The sequence below is a fragment of the Juglans regia genome, unplaced genomic scaffold (assembly GCF_001411555.2).
Source record: "Juglans regia cultivar Chandler unplaced genomic scaffold, Walnut 2.0 Scaffold_94, whole genome shotgun sequence".
Classification (NCBI taxonomy): Eukaryota; Viridiplantae; Streptophyta; class Magnoliopsida; order Fagales; family Juglandaceae; genus Juglans; species Juglans regia.
In genome coordinates, this window is record NW_023364404.1 from 22,304 (window position 1) to 33,846 (window position 11,543).

General features: G+C 38.7%; 2 long non-coding RNA genes across 3 annotated transcripts; one reads left to right on the top strand and one right to left on the bottom strand.

The window, feature by feature from the left end:
• Positions 1–2,933: 2,933 nt before the first annotated feature.
• On the top strand, positions 2,934–5,371 carry LOC108986793. 2 transcript variants are annotated; one of them, XR_001995425.2, is made up of 4 exons: positions 2,934–3,354; positions 4,016–4,108; positions 4,400–4,470; positions 5,047–5,371. It is a non-coding gene; the product is annotated as an uncharacterized LOC108986793 (long non-coding RNA). The 2 variants fall into 2 exon arrangements; XR_001995422.2 differs by having other exon boundaries at positions 2,934–3,230.
• Positions 5,372–5,521: 150 nt separating this feature from the next.
• LOC108986787 lies at positions 5,522–7,792 on the bottom strand. Its single transcript, XR_001995420.2, has 3 exons — positions 7,531–7,792; positions 6,223–6,346; positions 5,522–6,146 (listed from the first exon to the last, which is right to left on the bottom strand). It is a non-coding gene; the product is annotated as an uncharacterized LOC108986787 (long non-coding RNA).
• Positions 7,793–11,543: the final 3,751 nt, after the last annotated feature.

The following is an 11,543-nucleotide window of genomic DNA, read 5'->3' on the forward strand; positions in this document are numbered from 1 at the left end:
ATTTCCTCCTTTTGATAATGAGGATATCGATAGGGTCGTACTGTAATTGGCTTGGTTCCTTCCTTGAGGGTGATTTTGTGATCATGTACACGTGAGGGTGGTAGCCCTTTAGGTGTTTCAAATACCCCTTTGAACCTTTTGAGCAGATTCTGCATCTCTTTTCCCAAACAACCCACATTCCCTTCTTCCTCCCTTACTAATGACTGTAACAACAGCCCTTTTCCCTTGTTAATCAAATTAAACAAGGATTTTTTACTCTCCACCAATGTGGAGTCCTTTAAAGTCAACCCCACCAAGGTAACTTCCCTTCCGCCATACTCAAATTTCATTGTAAGATTCTTGAAGTCCCACCGTATGAGTCCAAGAGTTTCCAGCCACTCTACTCCCAACACCAAATCACAACCACCAAGAGGTAAAATGTAGCAAGGAGAGTTGAAATAGGTACCTTGTATTTTTGTGTGAGCTGCATTGCAATAACCTTCACTATATATAAGCTGTCCGTTTGCAACCCTCACAGCAATTTTCTGTGTTTCTTCCACTGTCAACTTGGTTTTCCTCACGATAGCCGGGTCGAGGAAATTGTGTGTACTTCCCGAGTCCACAAGAATCACCACTAGCTCTCCCCCAATGGTTCCTCTCAACCTCATTGTCTTGGCACTAGGAGTTCCTGTGAGAGCATTCAATGAAATCTCGGGTTCTAGGATTATTTCTTGGACCAAGGCTGGAGCTTCTTTAGTCAACTCCTTAGCTACTTCTTCCTCTTCCCCTCCTTCTTCCAGCCCATTGTACCCTTGTAATAAATAAATTCGGGACTTCGTGCACATGTGATTTGGGTTCCATTTTTCTTCACAATGGAAACATAGGCTTTTCTTTCGTTTCTCATCCATCGATAATGATGACACTGCTCTCTGGAAGGTTCTCGGCCCCCTACTATTACCTTCCCCTCCAACAGCCGTGTTGCTAAGTCCATGGCCTATTAGTATCATGCCTCTCTCATTGTGCAGCTTAATGGATTTACGAATGCTACTTACATATTCCTCTTGCACCCTAGCTAAGCCAAATGCAGCATTTAAATTAAGAGGATTAAACATACGTAGGGGTAACCTAATTTCATCTTTCAGTCCACTGAGAAAACAACTCAACTTATCATGGTCCAAAAGCCCTCGTAATCTGTTGGATAGTGCCTCAAATTGTGCTTTGTAGTTAGCTACTGACGAAGTTTGCTTAAGACGAGTAAGGGTCTCCATAGGATCGTCGTAAGCTGTGGGTCCAAAACAGACCAGCAAAGCTCTAACCATGGTGTCCCAGCTATTAAACTGAGCTGTGTCAAGGGCATCCCAGTACCACACCAAGGCTTCCCCCTCCATGTGATAGGAAGCAAGTAGTAGACGTTGAGCTTGGTTTGTTTGATGATATTCAAAATATTTAGAAGCTTTGAATACCCATGCTGATGGATTTTCCCCACTGAAATGAGGAAAGTCTAATCTGATTCCTCTCTGAAATCCCCCTCTATTTTGATGTTGATCTCCTTCATGTGCTTCATACAGGTCTCTGTTTACATGGACATTTTGCTGGGCATTCTGATTGGCTACCATCGTACGCATCATATCCATGAACTGGTCCATCCGAGTATCAGCTGTCTGTTGGTTTGCCCGTATTTCACGTAGCTCCTCGCCCAAAATATCGATTTGGCGTTGAAGACCCTCCAGATTGTTCTGTTTGGAACGAGTTGCATCAGCCATGCTGTGATTGGTTATATGAGACTGAAATGGATTTCTGGGTTGTAAGGCTTGTTGAGTGCGAATTGCGGAAGCTGTGTCTGGTAAGGATCAGTGCTCAAGATACCAATTGTTAGCTTCTTCCTAGAGTACTCCAGGCTAACGAGGATCTCATGAATAATAATGGTGTAAGAATGTGAGAATAGCGATGAAATAGATGCGGATTGTATTATGGATGAATGTATAAAAATCTGTCAAGAACATGAGAAAGAAATGAACGCAGGCAAGGTGTATGATGAAATTCCTCAAAGGGATAAACTGTTTATTACGCTGGGAGCATTCGAGGTCTCCCTTCCTCCAACAAGTTCCACTACAAGATTCTGGACCCCTTCCCACTACCCCACTGTCTGACTATATTCCCTTCTAACAAACTCCTCCCTTTGATAAAATCACATCTCACAACAGAATGTAAATGACAGCATAAAATGCACCGTTTAGGACACTCCCCCAAACGGTGCGTTTCACAATCAAACTGAAAACGACAATACTAATTATAATTCTCAAAACGACATTAATTCCTTCCCCATGAAACGGTGAGCTTTGATATTCAATTACTCTACTGCTTCCTCCAACGACGCCGTCCAGAGTATATCCATCTCAAACACTTGAACTCCACGTAACACTTCCGAACCCCCTAGCTTCGATTCTCTTCCTCAGTTCTCTAGGGTTCTTGACAGTATTTGAGCCGGTACGAAACGTATGGAGTACCTGTATTGGCCCAACAGTCGGTACGAAAAATTTCGGCCGTACCGGCCTGTACAGTACAAAATTTAAAACAATGTTTATTATACCATTCGAACATTTGTATACTATATGAGGTGTTTTTTTAGAAAAAAAAATTAAAAACTATTTTATTAAATAAAATTTTAAATAATTTATATAGTTTTCAATATGTGCAAGGCCCTATAATACTAAATTTAATACTTAATATAATATTTTTTTTGATAAGTAGTATAATGAATTATTTATATTTTAAATAATTTTATTAAGATTTTTCTAAATTGAGACACAAAATCTGCATTGAGGATTTATTTTAAGGTGCTGTAAATATAAATGGAGTCCTTCTACGGATCAGCTTCTGTTCACAGCTAATCCGTAGCACACCTTAGCTGGCTTCTTCTTTTTTTTTTTTTTTTTTTCTAAATGTTCGTTTTACCCAAATACCTAATTCGAAATCCTCACGTAGAAGAACATCCCGCGTCGCCTAGCACCTGCCCCTCCTGCCCAGCGCCACCCCGCGACGGTCATCACTCGGTCTAGCGCCACCCAGCGCCGCCCATCCCTCTGTCCTACGCCGCCCCTCGTTCCTCCTCTGTCGCCCCTCGAATTTACACATCCCGCGTCGCCCCAGCACCCGCATCGTGTCGCCTGACCAGCGCCACCCCGCAATGGCCATCCCTCGGCCCAGCGACACCAACCGACGGCTCTCGAAACCTGTTGCGATCTCACAAGGTATAATTTTGTCTGGGCATTGTGTCCTTGCTGTCAATATTGGAGCTATGAGCGCACTGGGTTCACATCAGGCTCACTCACAAACCATTCTCATATGGTACGCGTAATGCACAGTGCCCCAGAGGTATATATATATACACGAGTCCTAGGTACTTGGATTTGTCTTTGATTTGTGTTTGTTGCTGGCTTTGGAGTTTATGAAAATGAAGATATTTGGTTCCTGAGATAGATGTTGGAAAAGATACAATTAACAAGCATTATTGGGATTTAGGAAAACATAATTTTCGCCAAGTTTTCATTCATCTTTAGGGTGTTCGGTTAAATTACGGGAAATCGTGTTTCGGAATCCAAAGAGATGATAAAGTTTTGTGAGTCTTTGTGATTCGTATTGGTTTGATGTGTTCAGAATAGGATTTGAACTGACTCGATTTTATTTGGTAGATCAATTATCTTATCCATCCGGATTGAATTTCATGTGGTTGCAAACTTGGCCTTTCATGGTTTTCCAAAGTTTGGGGTCTATATTGTTTATTAGAACATGGTCAGTCCTAGATTATCGTTCTTGGAATTTGATAGTGTTGAGGGTTCTATAAATGGAATTGTATATTATCCAAGTTGTTATTCTGGTTTTTTGAAAGTTTTCTCCGACTCTGTATTTGCAATGATATGGAATGCTCGAACTGATTCATTTCCTCTGGAAATCATTACTAACTCAACATTTCGATTTTCTGATGTACAATTCTTTATGTCATTATCTAGTCTTTGACTTCTCTTTCTTGTTGCAGAACGTTTGTCGTGCCTTCTAGGATATGTATCAACCCAATACATAATAAGAAAGGAATCCTGCATCACTCTGATAAATCAAGTTTAGAGGAAAGGTGAGTTCATTGAGTCTTTTCGTGTCAGTTGGTCTTTTCAGAATAAGGTGCTATGTTGTTATTGAAATGTCTATTTCAAAATTGTTATTTTATCCCTCTGATTTGAATTTTGAAGGTTCCAGAAAAGATGCCTTCTAGGTTAGGTTGTATAGATGCAGCTTAACTTTATTTTATATTTTAATGTTATTTTATATCCTATGCATAAGGCACACTTTAGCACTGTTCTCTTAAGCAGATTGGTGCTTGAAAGTGTGAATTCTTATTTCCCTGTGGTTTCTTGTTTCTTGAAAGATTCGATGGAAAATTCTGTTGAGATAGTGTGATTGAGAAGCTGCTTCATGTTACAAAGGAATTAGAACCAGGTAATACAAAATTGCTTGCATATGATTGTGAATTCGGAACCAACTTATCTACTTCAAGTCTGATATATCCTAAAGCAACCCTTTTCACCTAACCTTCTCTAGTTCCAAACCTCATAAAAACCCACTTTTGGTGTAATTCTTTAGTGCTATGGCTTTTCAGCAACCTTTTCCATTGCTGAATCTACCGACCAAAATTAAATTACCATGACCATATGCACCTCACAGCTAATAATTTCTAAGAGCTTTTAAGCATTCACTCCATGTTACCTATATGCCCTCCTATGAAATTATTTCAGTCTTCTATATTTCTTTTTTTTTTTCTTTTTTGTTTGACCTAAAATTGAAAAGAACCACTCCATCTTTCTCGTTCTGTATTGTTTCATTCCAGAAGCAAAAGTTTACTTTAAACTAAGATAGCACTCTGTATTCCTTTTAAAGAAGTAAAATTTAGTGCTCTTCATGCTCATGTTTTCGCAAGTTTCATAAAGTTTTTTGATTAACTGTTTCTTGTCCATTTTTATCTTCCTTCGAATGAAAAATACAAGTGTTATTTAAATTTTATTTGTGTTGTCTCAGATATGTGCCCATATTGATGTTGTGTAACTCGATGGAGAATTTGCAAAGTCATGGAGATGGTGAAGACGTGGAGATGCACTTGGTGTTGCTTGTCGAGATTCTAGGCTAGGAGTTTGGACCTTGGTGTGCAAACACTTGTTTCTTTGTGGGGATGTTCTCCTGTAATTTTTGTACATTTTGTTGATGCTATAAGTTGGCCCATTTTATTGTGTCAATGCTTGCACATTCTTGACACAAGCAAATTAGGGTGGTTGCACTGTTATGTGGATGGCTAATTATATTTATGGTTGTCATGCATTTCCAAATTGATTGCACAGATCTAGAAGTTATTGTTTTTATTTTTATTTCCGAACAGGTATACAATTTTCATCTGCAATAACTTGCTAGTTCCATTGAAAGTGGATGTTAGTTTCAAATTTCTAGCTGAAAATCGTAACAATCAAGCATGATTAAAGCATGAGCCATGAGGAAACCGTAACAATCAAGCAAGGATATTTTATTTTAATAATATTCCAATGTTTCTATTGTTTCGTCAAACTCAAACCAGAAGTACAAAAATAAATCAACACCAGCTCTATTACTGAGGACTGGCTGGCAAAACTATTTAAGGGTAGGTACCATTACATAGTGGGCTGTACATTTGATATATACAAAGTAGATGCTACCGAGTTATTTACATGTTACAGTTTATTCAAACCATGCAAAAACTATTACAATTGATACAACTCAATACAAACACAATAATTTTTTATTTCACTTCTAAAGATTTGCCTCTCTCTCTTACTTTAGTTTCCTTTTTCCGAACTTCATACTCGCATCGCAACAAGTCATCCCACCTCTTCCAAACTACATTTTTTCTTGTATGCTTCTGAACGATATCCCCCGTGTCACTGCACCTTTTAGTCTGCTGGTGGTCAAAACTTCAAAGAACTCTAGCCAGCAACCCCATAATCAAGTTGTATCTGTTCTACCAATACTAGCAACTAAAAGCAAACTGAACGTGAGTTACCTCATTTAAACTCCCATTTAAGATGAGTCTTTCACACAAATCTAGATATCCAGCAAGGAACATAGAGATTAGAGTGAATGGGCACAAGACCCTGCAATAAGAATGACAGATAAAATTATAATGGATGCAGATTAAAAACCAGTAGAAGCTACTTCAGAGATTCTTACACTTGAAATGAGTTCAAATGCAGCCTCTTTCACATCGTCAATTGTGATATCTGATATAAAAGAGCTCTCAAGATTACAAGAGAAAGCAAATGCTATATATGTCATGGTGAAATCCCATGCAACCCTAAGACCATAGACAAAAAGAAAGCAACACTGTAAGTGAATGGACATTATGTTAAGAAAATGCATAGAAATATGTCATACTTTAGAACCTAAAGCACCTGATACAATAAAGACACAAACCTAAAGCACCTGTTGCAATGAATTTATCATCTTTTTATTTCCCTAATGGTGTACAGGTGTACACTAGGCATGGGGGGTGGGGGTTAGCGGGGGTTAGCTTTCAAGGCAAAGCCGCCTGTATCTAGAAGGTTATTTCAAATACTTCTTGGCTTCCATTCTAACAGCTATTTCTATTTTCACTTCTTTTGAACCATAATAGTAAAATTCAATAAATAGTAGTACCATTTAGGAAAGCAAGAACCGCAAATCACTCCTTTCTATTTTTGTTTTCTAGTCCATGCCATCATCAACATTTTGACTGGGCCACGAACTCTCTTCACCAAAAGGTTCACTAGCTTGTATTTTCTTAGATTTTGAAGTTTATGAGGATACCCATACAGAAAGCATCCAAATGGAGAAACAATTTCCATATGCAGCGTAAGTGTACAGTGCTAGTTAGCTTTCAAGGCAAAGCTGCCTGGTTCTCGACGGTTACCATTTTCATTCTAGAATGCCAATCAATTTAGAGATGGCTATCTTTAGTGATGGCTAGACAGTTACTACTACTCTTGATGATAACGGTGATGCAGATGAAGATGATATAGAATACAACACAATCCTTTTTGTATAGTTTAAGAAATTAAATTCACCACGATGCAATCAAGCCCATTTCTTAATTTCGTATATAATCTATAGGAACATCAGTAAAGTGAGAATTAAAACGAGAGAAAAATGACCAAATTTTGTTAGAAATATCCATGTATCAATTCAAACCCATAAGAATATGATGATGATCGGTATTTCAAGAAAACAAAAGGCACAAGATTTCCACAAACGTCAACCAAAATTTCAGGGGAAAAATACACAGAACCCATTTGATAAAGAACAAAAATTAGATAGACAAACAAGAAAGAAAATAGAACTCAGATTAAAGCACAGAAGCGTCACGCCAACACGAGCCATACGTCGGAGTAGTGAAACATAGAAACAACAGAGAAAGTAATGGTACAAAGTCATGAGCCGCATATTCTTGTAAGACCCAGAAACGGTAATAATAGTAGAGAAGAATGAGAGCGCTCCCTCTACCTCTCTTAGTAGAAAGCAACAGCTTTGAGTCGCCTGCTCAAACACAGAAACCCCATTTGGTACGAGCCATGTCTGTACGCTTGGATTCTTTCTATTGCAAGTCGCTGATTTACATTTTGGGAGAAATGTAAAGGAATGGAGGGGGTTCTAGACAGAGGGAGGGTCGACGGCGACGGTGCAACTTTGCAGAGGATGGGCGAGGCAGGGGTGGTGGGGGGAGGGAGGGGCGGAGGAAGAGGATGGCGACAGGGCTCAAAGAATTTCAAATGGATGAGACATGAGGAATGTGCGATAGCAAGAGGAGGGAAAAATAAATTACTTTCCACGTAAGGTTTGTTTCTGCTGATCCGAAACAGTAGGCTAATGGTAAGATTTATTCATATAAATGCACTAAAATTGTATTTAAAGATTTTAAATAAAATCTCATTTTATTGAAAATTTTGAAAATATTCTATATAATAATTTATATTTTATTATATTATAATTACAAATAACTTGATAAAATTTTACCTTAAATTTTAATTTGTATTGAGTCGTCCCTGTGAATCAATTTCCAGCTTGCATTTCTCCAATCTAATCAGTTTGCTCAACCTTTTTTTTTTTTGATATTAAACCTCTGTATTCATTCATTGAACTATAACATCATTACATGATTTTTCCTTACAAATAATACTCCTAATACAATTAGGAGTCTCTTCAATCCAAACTAAATCTCTATGTAAAGATAAAGCTTCTTGAGCAAGCACATGAGCTGCCGTATTTGCTTCCCTATAAACAAAATTAACACTCCAGTTCTCTATAGTTTTTAACATCTTCTTGGCATCTTCAATTACACCCCCATAAGAGAAGTAGTCTTCATCCCCTTTGTTTACAACATTCACTATAGCTTGAGCATCACCCTCAAATAAAACTCTGTTAAAGTTGAGCTCTCTACACACTTCCATTGCTTTCCATAAAGCAAGGCATTCGGCTGTTGCAGAGTCTGTCAAGTTAATCTGTTCTCGTGCAGCAACCAAGATTTCCCCTTCCTCATCTCTAATGACCACCCCGAGCCCCACCTTTCTATCTTTTCTCGACACTGCTGCATCCCAATTAGCTTTAACAAAGGACTCTCTTGGTCTGCTCCACGAAACAGCTCCTCTATCTACTCTTGGAATTGGATTCTGTTTTGCATTCTGTTGAGCCAGTTGGAAGACTCTCAATTCATCTCTAGTTGCTTTAATGACTTGGCTTGGTCTTTTGAAAACTCCCTCAAAGATGAACTCATTTCTTCTTAACCAGATGTTTCTCATAACCATAACAGTCTCCTCTAACACATCTTTGCTTACCTTCTCCACCAAACTGTCCCATAGTTTTAATAAATCAGTTTCATACAAGCTCCACTTCTGTATGACAATGTCTGATTCGGACCAAACATCTGCTGCTGCTGGACAGTACCATATTGCATGCATCACTGATTCATCATCATTTTTGCATATTGGGCAAGATGAGCTATCTGTTATTTTCCTCAGTGACAGATTCACTCTAGTTGCTAATAATTCCTTCATAGCTCTCCACATAAAAATTTTTACCTTTCCTGGGATATTCAAACCCCAAACTTCCTGCCATCGAGCATCCCCTTCTCTGCCCCTTGAACTTTCACCCTTCAATGCTTCTTTCTTGTTCATTTCCATCTGATATGCACTGCTAACAGAAAATTGTCCCTTTTTGGTACCTCCCCAAATGATTTTATCTTCAGAGTTTAGTCTACTAATAGGGATGCTACATATTTGTTCAACTTCTTCTTGAGTGAAAATTCTTTCAATCAGTTGTTTATTCCATTTTCCTTCAGAGATCAGCTCATTAACTTTTGCTTCCTCATTTAGAATCGAGCAAGGAGATTGCACACAGTAAGATGAGGGTGTTTGAAGCCATTTCTGCCCCCAAATCCTTATGCTACTCCCATCCCCAACTCTCCACCTTAAACCATCTTTTAACAGCTTCAAGGCCCCCCATACACTCCTCCATATGAATGAAGGTCTATAACCCAACTTAGCTTCAAACAAAGAGACTGAGCTAAAATATTTTTCCTTGAAAATCTTGGCTGCCATACTCCTTGGATTCTGTAAAAACCTCCATCCTTGTTTAGCCAACAAAGCCACATTGAAGCTCTCGAGATCTCTGAAACCCAAACCTCCCCTCCCTTTTGATTTTCCAAGTTTTTCCCAGCTGCACCAGTGAATATTATTGCTACTAGACTGGTTGCCCCACCAAAACTTTGCCATAAGGGAATTTAATTCCTTACACAGATTTTTTGGAAGTTTAAACACACTCATAGTATATGTTGGGATTGCTTGTAACACTGCCTTGATCAAGATCTCCTTTCCTGCTGAGGACAGAAAAGAGTTCTTCCAATTGCTGATCTTCTTCCACACCCTTTCTTTGATACCTCTAAAAGTGTTGTACTTAGATTTCCCTACTACAGGAGGCAAACCCAAGTATTTTTCATAGCTGCCTTTCATAACTGAGCCTCCTTGTTCCAAAATCTTCCTTTTTTCTTCATTCCTTGAGTTTGAGCTGAAAAAGATTGCTGTTTTTTCCTTGTTCAAGAACTGCCCTGATGCTTTTTCATATTTCAGTAGTAATTCTTGGATTTTAATCCACTCTCCTGCTACAGCTCTTCCAAACAAAATGCAATCATCAGCAAAAAGTAAGTGGTTAATTCGAGTTCCACCTCTTGCTACTGTGACTCCTCTTGTGTGACCCCTAGAATCTGAATGATTAAGCAGTGCACTAAGCCCTTCAGCACAAAGAATGAAGAGATATGGTGACAAAGGGTCGCCTTGTCTCAAACCTCTCAAAGGAAGGAACCTAGATCCAGGGCTACCATTGATTAACACAGAATAGCTCACAGTTGTTACACATTTCATAATAAGTTCAATCCATTTCCTGCAAAAACCCAATTTCCCCATAACAGCCTCTAAGTAACACCATTCGATCCTATCATAAGCCTTAGACATATCTAATTTGATAGCCATACTCCCAACTTTGCCTTTTTTCCTAGCTTTCATTGAATGAAGCACCTCATAAGCCACCATTATATTATCTGTAATCAACCTTCCAGGAATAAAGGCACTTTGGTTGGGTGAAATAAGAGCATTCAGAAATTTTTTCAACCTATTTGCCAAGACTTTTGACATGATCTTGTAAGCAACATTACAAAGGCTTATAGGCCTAAAATCACTAGCCACTCTTGGTTCTTTAACCTTAGGAATAAGAGCAAGATAAGTGTAATTCAAAGAAGAATTCAGATCATTACCATTGAGCCATGATAAAACAGCTTTGCACACTCCATCACCTACTACATGCCAATGCTTTTGAAAAAAGCATGGTCCAAAACCATCTGGGCCTGGTGATTTTAATGGAGCCATTTGTTTAAGAGCTACCTCGACCTCTCCTCTAGTGAAGGTTCTAGTTAAACAAATGTTCATATCATCTGTCACACAAGGTACCACCTCCCTTAAACTGTCTTCAATATCTGCAGGGGTCGGGTTTGTTGAGGTGAACAGGTTCTGAAAATAGTTGTTAAAAACCATTTCAATCTTCTCAGGTTTGGTCTGCCTCAAGTTATAATCATCATAAATCTGCAAAATCATATTCTTTTTCCTCCTTTGATTTGCACAACAGTGGAAAAACTTAGTATTTCGATCCCCATGAATGTACCAATCCAACTTGGCCCTTTGCCTCCATTTTAAGTCCTCCATCTCAAGACAGGTCCCTATCTCCTCTTGTATTTTCTTTATCTCCATCATATTGTGACTCCCTTCATCTTCTTGTAATTTTTTAAGCCTTTCTGTTTTTTCCTTTAATAGTCTTCCCTTATCTTGAGTAATCTTCCTGCTCCAGCTTTGAAAGGCTACTCTACTGTCTTCCAGTAGCAACTGCAAATCCTTTTCTGTATCCCTGCCCATTGTTCTCACTTGCCAAACTCTTTTTATAACCTCTTCACAATCTTCCTCCAAAGACCATTTGGC